The following is a 12454-nucleotide window of genomic DNA, read 5'->3' as shown; positions in this document are numbered from 1 at the left end:
AGAAGCAATAGAGCAGCTGTAACATTACCAAACATCAGCGAACGGCTGACACCCTTTGGCTGCCCTTCGGAAGACACCAATTGCTGGCACCTTTGGGGCGACTCAGGTGTTATGTCAGAGAGATTCTTTGTGGAAATGAGAAAATCAGCATGGCAACACATAGTACCTCAGTCAGTCATGCAAGGGGGAGGGGCTGATGGACATTTGATTATAAGGAAACTAATTACAATAAATGTCTATTTTAATTTGTCATGCGCTAAGTGGGACAGTCCCTTTAAAATCACATTTATTTATTTTTTCAATACATTGACATAGATTATTAAACAGACGGACAGAGCAGCTTAGAATCTGTGCTACCGTATACACGAGTGACAGATGTAGACTGAGAAATTATAATGTCATCTTTCCAATCATACCCTTTCATTTACTCTTAATTCTGGCTCAAATGTATTATATATTTTTATGCAGAAATAAAAACCTGATTTTTATAGGCTTGTATGTAACCAGAATTACAAGAACGAGCAGCAGTTTCTAGCTTCATCCATTTAGAAAATAGATTTGAATTGTACAGCTAATGTGGAATTCTATCCCAGCCTTGTTACTTTATATCTAATGCTGACAATATGTCCCTCATGATTTATGCATGGAACAAAGAGAATTGTAAAGGTGTGAATTAAAGTAAAGTTACAAACAAAAACCCTGTTGCTCTAAAGATAGATACATTATTGTATCGGGCCTTGCTATATTTATGCAACTATTTTTGCTTTATGGTAATCTTAGAGGCCAAGCAAATTATGACTCCTTATTTGTAACCCTCCCTGCCCGGCTTCTAGGGAAATTACATCGGTGTGTTATGTATGGCTACTCCGCATGGATTACCTTGACTCAGGGGCTGGATTCAGGCGGTTGGGCGATGAGGTAGCAAGGTTGTAGAATAATGGGCGCCAGGAACTTTTATCATACATCGGTCTTTTATTCAGGTTCCCAGGCAACACACACCACACTTTATACAACCTTGTAATGTTTATTTCTTTATTGTTATCAATTCTTTATGGGTTTCCATGAATGCCCACCCTTAACACTCAGATGGAGGTATATCTCTGAGTTGCGTAACTGTTCTGAGACCCGGACCCCCCACTTTCTTCTGTTCGGGATACCCATCTGTATTATCCCAGTAATGCTATTACTGGATGAGTAATGCGTCCCATTGGGACTCCTAGCGGGTCCTGTACAAGTGACCCCAATACCTTTTGTCGGTGCAGGAACTGCTAGTCCCCTGCCGCCGAAGACGACTTAGAGCCGATGCGTCGTCACCAATAAGTCCTCGTTGCTGAGCCCCTATGTGGCATACTGTTTGCTTGCTTCAAAACTTATTTTGGACTCCCTTAGTCTTTTTCTGGGATCCTGGCTTAAAGGGTACTGTCACTATCTACAACATAATAAACAGGGGGGCCTGGTCTACGCTATTACTTTATAAACATTTACTTATCCACTCTCCCCGAGGCTCCTCTACTTTTGTCCTCCTAGAATCTAACTTCTCGAACTTTCCCCGGCCCTTATATATTTGGTACACGCTAACCAGACTAGTAACCAGGGTCCCCTGATGAAGTTGCTAGGCAACAAAACACGTTGAGATGCTCATTACGCATCACATCACTGACGCCGAAACCCCCCCAAGCTACGGAGTTCGAGGACATTTCCTTGGAAGTGTTTGGTGAGGCAGCCGCCAGACGCCAAGATGATGAGATACTGAGTGTCTAACGAGGCGTCGCGGGACACAGACGCTGTCACGCTGCGACATTAGTCACCGCTGGGGAGTTCTAAAATACTGGGAAAGGACTTCCAGTTCATGCTTATGAACTAGCGGCGCTAAGTAAGGGCACATTTTATCAGCTCCTGGATTGTTATTGTTTCATTCGTTCTTAAACTTGTTGTTTATTTGTTTGATATCTATGCTAGTACTTTTTAGTGCACCTTGTGCACAACGATCATTTTCATCTATTTCTACATAAAATTGATCGCACTATGGGAGCACACGCTTCTTCTTTATGCCTAGATTCTTCCTTTGGATGTGGTTATCCTGTGAAGCAGCAGCCCCCTTGACAATCAACCAACTGGAAACCCCACTTGATGGTCAAGTCTCTTTCGTCAAGATCTCTATCCTCATCATCTACTGCAGTGATTCCCAACCAAGGTTCCGTGGAACCCTGGGGCTCCTTGAAGCAGTCTCAGGGGTTCCTCATACGGACCACAGACCCCCCATCCCCCCTGGTGGTGGAGTTTTTTGGTATGTATTTTATACGGTGGATTGAGTGAGAGTGGGGTAATTGACGGAAGGTAGGGGCGAGTGAGAGAAGGGGTGGGAGGGAGGGAGTGAGGAAAAGAGGGAGTAAGAGGGAGACGCAAGGGATAAATACATGCAAGGCGGGGAGGGGGGGAGAGTTAGTGAGACGGATGGGAGAGAAATACATGGGTAGATTGTGGGGAAAAGAGGTGGCTTGTGAGGTGTGAAATTTTGTGACTGACCCATGTCGAACCTATTATGTGTCAGCCAGATAGGGGTTCCCCGAGATTTTTTGAAATACTTCAAGGGTTCCTCCAAACAAAAAAGGTTAGAAATCACTGATCTACTGGTTCACTTTGTGTAACAATATAAAGTTCAACATTATACTCTAACTGATTGGAACATTTTTCAAATATCCATTGATATGGATATGGAGAGGAGGGGAGGGAGGGCAGGGGGGAGAGGAGGGGAGGGAGGGAGGGGGGGAGGGGGGGAGACAATGGGGGGAGGGGGGAGAGAAGGGGGGGAGAAGGGGGGATTGGAGGGGGGGGGAGGGGAGCACGAGCCAGAGGGGGGGAGGGGGGCACGAGCCGGAGGGGAGAGGAGACAGGGGGGCGCCTGTAAGAAACTTTGCGTACTCCTGGCCATATGACAGTAACTATCCTGCGCTGTTAAAGCAGTTAATAAAGGATAAGATTATCCAATCTCATGGACAGGCAGAATTAATTCAGTGAAGATGAATATACAACCATGAGCACTTTATTCCAGGTCTTACTGGTCTCAATACCATTTCAGGCAATTAAAGATCTAGAAATGTCTATCTCCAGATTTGTTTGGAGTGCGGAAAGCCGAGAATTAAAAAATCATTAATGACCCTTCCACATCAGGCACGTGGTATGGTTCTACCAGACTTTAAATGAAATTACATAGCTTCTAGACTTAGTTACCTACTCCAATGGTCACTACCTCCCAGGACTAAGCCGTCGGTAGATTTGGAGAAAGCGCTGGCTAAGGTTGATGACCTGTTATTGCTACTTTGGCTTCCCATGAACTTCCTTACCCATAATATATAGAATCTTGTCTTCAGATATACACTTCACATGCCTTATTCTAACACTTGGGACACACCTAAGATTTATTTTTTATTGTAAATATAGGTTTCAATGTTGTTGGCATGCTGCTTTGTTGGTAGACTTGCCAGTTCTTGAGACTGCATGGAAAAATAGAAAGGGGCTTTTTATGAGTTAATAGGAAATATTTACATGAATTAAGATGAATTTGGTGTATATATTGCTCCTTTGAGCAAACAGGAGACCTAACTCAAAGCTGAAGTTGGATTAGAAACTGCCACTCAAATCCTGTTTTTCCAGCCTTTTAAATATGGGCTCCAAAGAGTTGTTAACACCCATAAATAAATGTTTATGGTTTGGAATCCAGATAATTACACACTTGATGTGGGAAGCTATTTTACCAGCGTGCCTACCTGCTGTCAGTAATGAGAAGTGTCTTCCAAAATTCTAATTTCCAACTGAGATTCTTCTAAAAGCCAAGATATGCTGAATTTTACTAGTTACTGCAGGTTGTGTGACAGCTCACGCAGTTCTGTTAATAAGCAATCTTGGAAGGGTATTCTTCTCGAAACCCGTTACTCTATACCTGGCCAGCAATTATTTTAATTGAAAAAGGGGCAATCATGGCCATTCAGTATGATTAGATCACGCAGACAACACTGAGTCTTTTTAAAGATTTTAAATGTTGCCAGTAAGAAATATTGCGGTCATGGCCAAATGGAGCAATTCCACTTCTGCTGTGTCGGAAAGCATAATAAGGCCGCATCCATACTTAGCGCGATAGTGCGCTCGGTGCCAACAAAAGGCCGTGCCTCTATGAGGCAGGCCATAGAGTTCGCGACCGTGCATTTGCTTTTGTCGCGTGACGGCCGGGTCACGTGCGCGCTTCAGCCAATGAGTCCGAATCGCACACGTGACATCACGGCATGCCTCTGAGGTGCCTCTCAGTGGCGTCTCCTCCAGATCCCCTAGGCCACGGATCGCCTCTGTGGCAGGCGCACGCGATGCCATGCGCTCGCGCGCGCACCTACTATATCCGAGGCCTACGGCTGTTGAGATTAGCCTACACCTTTCAAAGAATGCACCTATTGCATCTCCTGTGATGCCACCCTCCCCGTGTTCATTTAAACTCTTCTCCAGCCCATGGAAGAGAGCTTCACAGCATATGGAATAGGAGTAATAGACTAGAATAATGTATAGACATAGTATATATACTGTACATACCTAATTTCGAGTCTACATAAGTAAAGACAGTTGGCATAGCTGCAGAATACCTATGGCCCTGTGAAGTAGTCTTCCCCGTGCTGGAGGAGATTTTAGTCCCATTCATTTGACTAGAGTTAAACTGTTCGCTAGCGGCTTGACATTACATTAAATAGGAATTTACATTTAAAAAAACTTTGTTTTGATGCAGAACAATTAAATTTTTCTATTTTCCTCTTGCATGTTAGTAAAATATAAGAAGTTTGTTCATCAAGTTTTTTATATCTGACCCTGAATGTTAAGACAAAATTTTTTTAATGCACAGAAACAATGACACAGAGACCTTGATGCACCTGGTTGTAATATGCACATGCATCGTGAGGCTTCTCTCTGACTCCTCCGAAGGACACTCCCCAAATCACAAACTGATGATTCTTGGGGAATAATTGCAGCAAAGACATTGACATTAAGAGAAGCGAGATGAAAATGCCTAACTTTCTGATAGCACAAAATCAGTTCTAAAAAGAAAAATGACGGGGAAACCTTCAATAAATAAAAAATAAAATAAAAACTTAAGACGTTTATAGTCATTTCCTGGAGTTGCCATTTGTGGCAGTTTTTAGCATTTGTACACAAGTAGATGTTTCAGAATTGGAAAGATTAGGATATGAGAGTTATTGAGACAATAAGGTGCTTTCAATAGCTACTAGCTGTACTCAGCGTAACATACGCCAATCTAGCAGATCTTAAAGGTTAATAGTGAAACATTCATGCATTTATTTTTTACTTCTATTTTTTTAATCAAAGATTTTAATAAAGACACAATTGTCGAGGCGCATGCGCAAGGCTGAAGTGGATGGCAGCATAACTTAGTGCTCCATCCCCCACCTCCCAAAAAGCAATAAAAAAGCTGCAAACGACCCGTTAAAAAAACTAGAAAATAACACAGAAGAACGGCGGCAACCCCTGCGATGGCCCCGATGAACCCCAAAAAGAAGAAGGAGGGAGATCTCCGAAGATATCTCGGCTGACCTGCCTCACGGAGCGCCGGAGCAGAAATGGCGCCGGAATAAGCAGCAGGCTCAGAATCAGAAAGGGAGGTAGACCCCCCCAGGAGAGCCGGCACTGCAACCGGTACGCCGGTGTGATTTTGACCGGCTCTACCAGGACATGAAGGCGCTAATTCATGTAGAGATGCAGGATCTGAAAAAGGAGGTACACGGCCTAGGGGAAAGAACTGGGGCCCTAGAAGATAAAATGGTGACCACCTCAAGGCACATAAAAAAGGCCGACAAAAAGGCAGCATACATGCAGGCGCAAATCAATGAACTCACGGACCGGCAAGAAGACGCGGAGAACAGGGATCGTCGCAACAATATTAGGGTCCGCGGCATCCCTGAGGCCATCACCGATGTAGAGGGATTCGTGACCAGGTGGCTAGAATCACTGCTCCCGGAGTTGCTAGCTGCCGAATTAACGATGGACCGATGCCACAGGGCCCTCAGAAGCCGCCCCATAGCGACGGAGCAGCCGCGTGATGTGATCGCCAGGTTACACCACTTTAAGACCAGGGATGTGGTCTTCCACAAAACTAAGGCTGAAGGCTCCTGCAGGTTTGAAGGAACATCCATGCAGCTGTTCCAAGACCTCTCTCCGGTCACCCTGGCCAGAAGACGGAAGCTACAACCCGTCACCAAAGTGTTAAGAGACCGGGAGATCGGCTACAGATGGACCTTCCCGTTTGGCCTGCTGGTAATAAAAAACGGGAAGGCCATCTCTATGAGGGAAATCGAAGAAAGCGAGGACTTCTTCAACAAACTGGGGGTGAAATAGGGCCCAGCAAGAAGCCCCAGGAGAGACCAACCGGACGAGACGGAATGGAGGACAGCCGGTGCGTCCAAACCCAGCCGAGACCCGGTGGACACCGAAGGGAACTGAACTATACACTAGTGCACACACACTAAAAATAAAAGTTGTTTGGTTACAGTTTGCCCGGTTTTGGAACCTTGTTTCGACATTCCCAAGGAAATTCACCTTAAACCGAAATCCCCAGCCGATACGAACTCTGAATTAAAAAGCGAAACTCCCACACGAGCCTTAACCCGAAGAAACTCTCGATAACCCTAAAAAAGAGGGAAAGGACAAAAGCAAAAAACCCCAACATAAAGCATTTACCCGGAGACAGTATGGCGGACGGCGGTGGAACGCATGACGACCAAAATGGCGCTGCGGCAACAGCTAGACCGCATGGCATCTTCCCGGAAGCAGAACCTACCCTGGCGGGAGACCTGGTGAGGAGACGTCTTCTTTCGCGGGCTTCACCAGGAAAAATGGCGTCCACCGGAAGGACGTCACAGGAAATGTAGCGGACGCCATCTTGGAGGAGGCAGAGAGGCAAAATCACGGATTGTCATCTGGAGGCGACGGGAGCAGCCGGGATCTCGTGGGAAGTGGCAGTAAAACATGGACGCACTCTGACAGCAGCTAGGAACCCGAACCGCAGTAGAGAGGGACATGAGAGGTCCCAGACAAGGACTAAGGGAGCGGAATTAGAGTGGCACAAACGATAGAGTAGTAGAGAAGAGATAAATAACAGGGGAAGGGGACAGGAATGTGAAAGGTTAGAAAGGAGGAATGGGCAGGAGAGGCCAAGACACGAACAGTAACCCCCCCACCAAGAGCTTCACATGGAAATAGGATGCAGCGGGTCCACAAGCGATAGAATAGAAGGGGTCTGCAACACCCAAAAAATAGGGAACGCAGCGGTACATAAATGTCCTCAAGGGAAGGTCAGAAGGCATACATAGGGTAATAGGAGGCTGTTAGGCATTAAAGCTGCTGGACGCAGATGTGGGGGCAGAGTAGAAATACAGTAGGACGAAGTACCGGCGGCAGGAGAGTAGGGAAGTCGACCATGCATAGTTAACGGGTTAATGTTAAAAATAAGTTTGAGACGAAGTTGGTTTGCGGCTCAACTTAGCTCAGGTAAAGAGGGAGGGGGGGGGGAGGGCGCTGCCCTCCGCACCTGCCTTGAGCATGAGTCTCCACATGGGCACAGGGGGGATACCCTATATGTGGCCCATGAAAGTCCCCACTGGGCCAGCCATGAGGGGCGGTAGAGGGGGAGGGAGGGCAATCCCGGACTCCGCCCAGGCTGAACGCCCAGGAGAGGCAGAGAGGGCGAGTGGGGGAGTTGGATCTCCCCCATTTGCCGGATGTTCAGTAAAGTTGATTTTATGTGTTGTGATAAGTGTCTTTGTGTTCCCCCTGTGTGTTTCCCTTTGTTTCCCTCGGCTGCAGTCAAGAAATATGGAAAGCACAAGCCGGAGCTCGAGAAAGGAAGTATCGTGCAGGGCACTCATCGGGACGTCCCAGAAGGCTAGCGATAAAATAAAGGTTTGGATATCCACACATGGGTAGGGAAATTGTGATCCTTTCACATAATGTGAAAGGCTTTAATAGCCCAGGGAAGAGAAAGCTGGCCATGACGGACTATAAAAAGACTGACCTGGACATACTAATGCTACAAGAGACACACTTTTCCAAAGACAGCTTCCCGAAATACATTGACTATAAATATAAAAAATGGTTCACGGCCTCCGCTAAAAAGAAAAAAAGAGGTGTAGCTATATTATTTCATGATAGACTACCAATAACAATCCAGACCGTCAAAAAAGACAAAAACCGCCGGTACTTGATCATTCTAGGGGAAATACAGGGTCAACCTCTCACTGTTGCAAATATATATGCCCCAAGTGATAATGCTGAGTACTCGGCAAAATTTCGAACAGCTTTGTTCCAGGGGACACAGATACCAGGGGACTTATCTCTGGTATATATAGAGAGGTAGTCTGCCCAGCGACAGACGAGGACGTTACACTAAGCTACAGGACCAGATGGGAGAGAGATTTAGGGGAGACACTAGAGGACGAGGACTGGAACTCTATTGTTACAGCAGCATCTAAGAGCTCCATTTGCACCACATTAAAGGAGAATGAGTATAAAGTCCTGATGCGTTGGTATCTGACCCCACTACGATTGTCTAAGTTTGTCAGGAATTACTCCCCATTGTGCCCCAAACAATGTGAGGAACAGGCAGACTTGCTACACATGCTGTGGGGTTGCCCCAAGATACTCCCAATTTGGGATGAGATCAGGAATTGGCTTCAGAGAATTCTCGGGCGCACGATCCCTTTGGACCCCTGGGTGTTTCTGCTGGCCAGACGCACCCCGGAGCTAAACAGATCGACGCACAAATTAATTGCACATTTTGCAACCGCCCTGAGGTGCGAAATCGCAGCATTGTGGAAGCAACCAGAGTTACCCAATATCCCACAAATCAGGAATAGAATCTGGTACGTCTGCCGGATGGAGCAGTTAACGAGTCTGGTTAACGACACCGGCACAAATTTTCTAAAAGTCTGGGCGCCTTGGCTGGCTCAGATAGATATCCCGGGGGTCAGTGCCGCTAACATATTGCTTTAATAGTAACGGACGCATTCTCCTCTGATGCGGAGAGACAATTAAGGGACCTATACAAACTAACCAGACGGGACCTGACGCTAGGCTAGACAGATAGAGAGACGGGACAGATAGGCCTAACATGGAGATATGGGCGGATGCAGGCGGGGAACCGTAGTTCTGAACCTCTTCCATGGGGCCGATAACAGTGAGCCCTCCCTGCGACTTGCCGGAGAACGGAATCATCTGGAGACTGCTGCCTCCCCCCCTTCTTTGTATCCCTGTCTAAGGTCCTGTTTGTCAGTGCGTCTCCCCAGTGCGTCAGTGTTGGTTCAAGTTAAATAAAGGAGGGCGCGTGGTGACATTTATGTATGACATTGGGTTGGCAGACATTGTTGTGACTGTACCATGCTCTCAATAAAAACTATTTTGGTTGAAAAAAAAGACACAATTGTCAATTTCTGTTTTTTTCTGACAGTACCCTAAGGCTAAGGACCCGCTGCGGCCGCGGGCCACCAGCCCCTTTCCTCCAGTCTGGACGTCCCCGCTGGCTCCTTCCGACGGGGCTGACTGCGTGCTGACGCGTCAGCCTGTCGATGCTGCAAGCTCCTGGTGATCAGAAGCACTGACGCGTCACGTGGTGCAGCAGTCAGCCAATGATGGAAGGAGTGGAGGGGAGGAGGAAAGGAGCTACGGAGCTACGGGAGGGAGGCGGCTAGGAGGGAAGTCTGTGAGGCAGCCGTGCATGGCTCTCCCCCCCCCCGCCTCCCTCCCGTGCGTACATCTCCCAATACATGCGTAATGACCCCCCCCACATCTCCCCATATCCTGCGCTCCCCATTTTCCCATGTTTGCTGATGGGAGACGGGGAGCATGGGAGATGGGGGGTGGTGCAGAGACCGGGTGGGGGGGGGGAGCTGCAGAGACTGGGTGGGGGGGGGGGGGAGGCGGGGAGCTGGAGAGACCGGTTGGGGGGGGAGGGGCGGGGAGCTGCACAGACCGGGGGGGTGGGTGGGAGCTACAGAGACCGGGGGGGGGCTGGGGAGCTGCAGAGACCGGGTGGGGGAGGGGGGGCAGGGAGCTGCAGAGACATTTCCGCCCCCTGACCTGTTTTGGCCACGCCCCCCACACTCAAAAATGCTCCCTATGGACCACAATCCGCCTGAAATGCCTCTCCACACGCCGCCGCAGTGCGGGTGCGCTGACTGAGGCAGCGGGGCCTTGGCCTAAGTGAATCAAACGATCTGACTCTTGATGGATCAACGTATAATTGTCCATGAATAAAAAACAAACTTAGGTAGGCATTGCGATCTCATAATCATTACTTAACGCTTTGCTTTATATTACAAAATATTAATACGTTTGTGGCAACAGCCATCCAATGTCGAACACAGCGGTTCTCATTCGATCACCGAATTAAAGCAACATCGGGCACGGTTAATACTTGTTGGCAACGACCATACCATGTTGAACACACCAGTTCTCATCCAATCACCGAAGGTAAGCAGCATCGGGCACGGTTAGTACTTGAGATGGGTGACTGTTTGGGAACAGTATGTTTTTTCCCTGTATAGCTTGTTGCAGACATCCTTAGCCTTTTATATATAGATTGATGGTTCACTATCTTGAAGGATCAGGTTGTTTAAAACGATATTCATACACGGTTATGAAGAGAAGTGGGTCCTGTCTCTCCCAAGTGTGAGCGACAGTCCCATGAGTATTGTAGCTAGAAACAGGGAGCTGTTCTGTTGAATCCCAAATCTACATACTGTAGTATAGGCATACCCCGGTTTAAGGACACTCACTTTAAGTACACTCGCGAGTAAGGACATATCACCCAGTAGGCAAATGGCAGCTCACGCATGCGCCTGTCAGCACGTCCTGAACAGCAATACCGGCTTCCTACCTGTACCGAAGATGTGCGCAAACGGGGAGACTATAGCCTGTTACAAATGCGTTATTTACATCAGTTCTGCACGTACAATATATGATGATTGCAGTACAGTACATGCATTGATAAGTGGAAAAAAGGTAGTGCTTCACTTTAAGTACATTTTCGCTTTACATACATGCTCTGGACCCATTGCGCACGTTAATGCGGGGTATGCCTGTAATGCACTAGGAAGGGAAAGGATGCTGCCATCTGTTCTGCTTTTCAGGCCAAACCCTCCTAGAACATCAAGGATATGTCATCAGGCCTGGGTAGGAGGAATAATGTTATAAGTTCATCATAAAAACTGACTTATCTAAGTCTTCCAGCTGCAAAACTGGTTGTAAAAATAATTGCCACATTTATCAAATGAAAATCTTGGTTTCAATAAAAAAAAAAACATTCCTTGATAAATGTGGTACATTTTTTTTGCCCTCATTTTGCAGCAGGGAGACTTTGTGAAATCACCCTCCCCCCATCGCTTTCATTGAGATTAATTTTCCTTGATAAACCTGGTGTTGTTTTTTTTTGCATTGGTTTTGCAACCAGGAGACATTAGTACATAAACCTTCATAGGAGTCACAAGCTGCTTTACCAAGAATTCCTTTTGGAATGTGTTTCCATCTTGCCATTTTCAGCAGAGGATGACGAAAGCTGCAGCAATGTCACTGCATTTATTCGATGCTAAGAGGACGTGCCAGAGCTAATTTCTTTTAACAAAATACCGTGAGCCAAGGAGCTGAAATCCACACGAGTACACAAATGTCTCTCCGATGATTGAATTTATCTGACTTATACTGATCAATATGATTTGCATGACTGGGCACCATTAACATTGATTTGTTTGGACCTTTTTAAGATAACTACTTGCATTCCCATTACAATCTGTGGGATTTTCTTCTTTGCTAAATATGGTGCAGCATTTGTGCGCTGGTCTGTGGTCAGATTTGCAACCTTATATATCAAGGCAAAAGGTGCTGCTTTTAAATGGACGCGTAATAAATTCCTGGAATATCTCTGCCAACCCCCTTGCAGCCACAGAAAATCTACAGCGCATTGGTGTGTACCTAAACATAGTTTAAATCATTCTATATTTCTTTTAATTTTTAAGATGTACAAAATACTAATAAATATATTGGGTCCGCAGTGCTGGCAACCTAAAATAGACTTGACGTCTTATGGGACTGCCCTAAGATCTCAAACTTCTGGGACCATGTGTTGGACTTTATACAGTTGAATGTCAAAGTGACCACAGTTAAAGAGCCATTATCCTTGATATTTGGAAATATGGATAAAAGGAAGATTGTAAATGATGGGACGAAAGTACCCAATTTTGTTGAGATAACATTGCTGGCTTCTAGAATAGCCATAGTGTTACAATGGGTGAAAGATCTTTCCCCCCATATTGGATATGCTAAATTAATATTGAATATAGCTATTAATGCTATATAAAGTGGAAGCAGAAACAAATGAAGAACAAAATGAAACATTTTTTTTAAATGGACC

This window comes from Ascaphus truei, chromosome 8 (genome assembly GCF_040206685.1).
Source record: "Ascaphus truei isolate aAscTru1 chromosome 8, aAscTru1.hap1, whole genome shotgun sequence".
Lineage (NCBI taxonomy): Eukaryota > Metazoa > Chordata > Amphibia > Anura > Ascaphidae > Ascaphus > Ascaphus truei.
Note: the sequence above shows the minus strand (reverse complement) of the source record.